This window comes from Amblyomma americanum, chromosome 5, assembly GCF_052857255.1.
Source record: "Amblyomma americanum isolate KBUSLIRL-KWMA chromosome 5, ASM5285725v1, whole genome shotgun sequence".
Classification (NCBI taxonomy): Eukaryota; Metazoa; Arthropoda; class Arachnida; order Ixodida; family Ixodidae; genus Amblyomma; species Amblyomma americanum.
Genome location: NC_135501.1, coordinates 43,880,538 through 43,883,748, shown reverse-complemented (window position 1 = coordinate 43,883,748; position 3,211 = coordinate 43,880,538). Strand labels below are relative to the sequence as shown.

At 46.6% G+C, this 3,211-nt stretch overlaps 1 pseudogene; it reads left to right on the top strand.

Annotated features, from left to right (window-relative positions):
• Nucleotides 1–1,286: 1,286 nt before the first annotated feature.
• On the top strand, nt 1,287–2,856 carry LOC144133811 (uncharacterized; annotated as a pseudogene).
• Nucleotides 2,857–3,211: the final 355 nt, after the last annotated feature.

Sequence of the window (3,211 nt, the reverse complement as noted above, 5' to 3'; positions counted from 1 at the left end):
GCAGCTGTCGAACAACTTCAAGGATGAAGCTCTTGATGTGCAGCACGAGCGATGACTGGTCGCCTTCGACTGCCAGGTCAGCAAGCGACTAGACGCGCGTGGTGTGCTCGCCAGTCGGAGCCCTCTGCCTGCGTTGTTCGTCAAAGCTCTGACATAAAGTGACGACATCTTCTACAGTGCGCAGGTCCCGAATACCTTCAGAATGTGCCTGATCTTATCGTCTTCTGATGTCTGTGCGTCCACTCGCTTGCAAAGGTAGACATTTTCCTCAATGTAACTCGTAGAGTTCTCGCCGACCTGCTGAGACCGCGTAGGCAAGCGCTGTTGGACGCATAGTTTTATGACAGCTGGATGGCCGATGACCTTTGGGAATCTTGTTTTGTAAACGAACCATGATGTAATGTTCGCCTCGTAGTTACGATACCACAGACTTGCTACGCTTGTCATATAGAAAATCACATTTCTTAGTTTGGTTTCTGTGTCCCACTTCTTGCATACGCTCACCAGTTCTTAGGCTGTCAGCCAGTCCTCAACACAATCGTCATCGATATCACTGAAGATGGCAGGGTCGCGGCGAAGCGTCTAGATAGAGCCCGGAACCGGCCTTTTTCTTTCTGTTTACTTTAGTCCGTCCCCAGCAGTCCCTAGCTCTGGTTCCTCCCTAGAATTCTCTGTCCCTAGCAACATTTGTTTGTTTTTATTTCTCATTTAAATAAAAATTTTGGATATGATTGCAGTACAAAGCTTATGAATTTTATAAACACATTTTTTTATGTTCTGTTTCTATGTGAATTGAATTTGTTGGTACATTGTTATAAGTTGTGTCAAATCACGTGACTACTTTCATTTCGCAGGCACAGAAGCCACAGATTTGAATCTGTCGGACCGCAGAGACACGCCGACTGCCGTTAAGCGGTCAGGTTACTTACCTCGCCTAGGTTAGGACAATGGGCTAGGACATCGCCGTTAATTGCGCTTGAGGTGCACCGGGATTCTTTGATAGTTGTTTACGCCAATTGCGTTTGGGTCACATTCTCTCGTTCTATACTCGCCAGTTTGCGCAGTTGCGCGTACTTTGTTGTCTTGTTTTCAGTGCTCATGTCCACTCGCGAGTTCGCGCAGTAGCGCGCGCGCTGTAGCGCGTCTTTTGTTTTACGCTTTGTTTCCAGTGCAGTTGCGCGCCGTTTGTTTTACGTTTTGTTGTCAGTGCAGTTGCGCGTCCTTTGTTTAAAGTTTTCTTTTCAGTGCTGTGTGCATTGTGCCTGCCGCCTCGTGGCCTCATTTGAATGGAAAGACCAAATTCACCACCTGCTGAGTCACCAGCGCGAGATAAGTAGCTGTGCCCTGTGTGCAAAGCTGAATTTGCTTTTCTGAAATCTCAAAGTAGCCATGTGCGAAATAAGCACCCCGAAGCTGCGAGCTCATCAGTTCGTGAGAAAACTTTCGCATGTGACCTTTGTTGTAATGCTTTTCTCCACCGTCGTGAACTGTTGCAGCACCACGAGCAGGAGCATGGCTTTATGGCGAGACGCAGCACGGTTCAGTTCTCTTCCATTTCAGGTGAGAAAGAATGACATATTCTTAGGTTTTGTTTGTGTATGCACGCATGAAGGAATATGTTAGCTTGTGTACAGGGAATGTTTGTCTGAAGCCCTCGTGCTGTGTTGTGCAGAGCGCGTGCTGTGTCCCTTATCCTCCATCCTCTAGATGCTGTTGTCACCAGTATATCATGCATCAACTAGCCCCACTGTTCACCTTTTATCGGAAGCGGTCTTTCTGGTGCATGAAATGAAAGACAAGTGAAATTGAAATAAATGCATGCAGTGTAAAGACATTGAAGACTGGGCATGGTAATCTTCAAGATTTTTACACAGCGGTAGGTGGTATACCGTAATAATGTGCCCTTTCAGGATTAGTGTTGATCTTTCGTAGGCTATTTACAGGTAGCTGGATTTGTAAAATGCATGACGCCTGCTTTAAAAAGTGCACTGAACCGTTTCTAAAGCTTAGGTTGGCGAGAGTAGTGAAGTGTAAGTGTTGGTAGTGTTTTGGGTTTTACGTTCATGGAGGTTTACCATCTCAAAGTGACTCGGACTATGAGGGACACTTTGGGGTCCTTTGACGTGCACTGACGTCGGACACAGTAGGCTGGCCTCTAGAAAATGCGACAGCCGCGGCTGGGATTGAACCCGCGTCCTTCGGGTCAGCAGCCAAGCACCATAACTATCGAGCCATCGTGGATTTGTGCTGTCTTCAAAGTAGTCTGAGCAGTCATTTAGTAGCTGTGTCGTGTAGAGAGTGATTAACTTCCGCTTTTTGGTCAAAGCCTACAGCTGGCTGCCTTAAGGCTTGAAGAATGTCATGTAAATGGTTGTGAACATAGCAGATCAAATTCACTCATTGTGTGATCTCTGCATAAATATATAATTTTTTTTCTTTTTGCAGAATTTCAAGCCTGGAAGGAAAAAACTGAAAGGAAGGAGCAACCGCACTTCATCGCAAAGAGAGGGGTGACGCGTTTGTCCTCTGGAGCGACAAAGAGGTACCTAGAGTGCCACCGTACCGGAGTAGCTGAGCAGTCTGGACAAGGTAAACAGCAGCCAAAGGCAGTGGGCGGTGTGAAATGCAACAAACATTGTTTTGCTGGTATGGTTGTCACTCAGGATGGTGAAAAGGTAACCGTTGAGTACCAGGCCGAGCACTGTGGCCATGAGAAGAGTGTGACACACCTGCGCTTGTCCGCCACTGAAGTGGCTGCCATAGCACAAAAGCTCGGTATAGGAGTCCCCTTTAGAAGGATTCTTGCAGATGCACACTCATTTGCTGAAGTTGCATTGGACAGGCTCCATACTTTGACTACGAAAGATATATATAACATAAAGTACAAGTACCAAATTGGAAATGAGGAGCAAAGAGGTCCCGATGGCTGTTAGTATGCAGATGTGGATCCATGATCTAAAGGAAAACACAGATTCGGCTCTGTTGTATGCTGATAACGAGTTGCTCTCACGAAAAGAAATCAAGGAGTTTAACATGGCCCTTATGACTTCCACTCAAAGGGAAATGCTTCTCCACTATGGCACCAAGGCTGTATGTGTTGACACGACGCATGGTACGAATTCTTATGGGCTTCTGCTCATGACAGTGCTCGTAATTGCGGCTGACTGGTCAGGCATACCTTGTGCTTATCTCCTCTCTCAAAGCACATCGA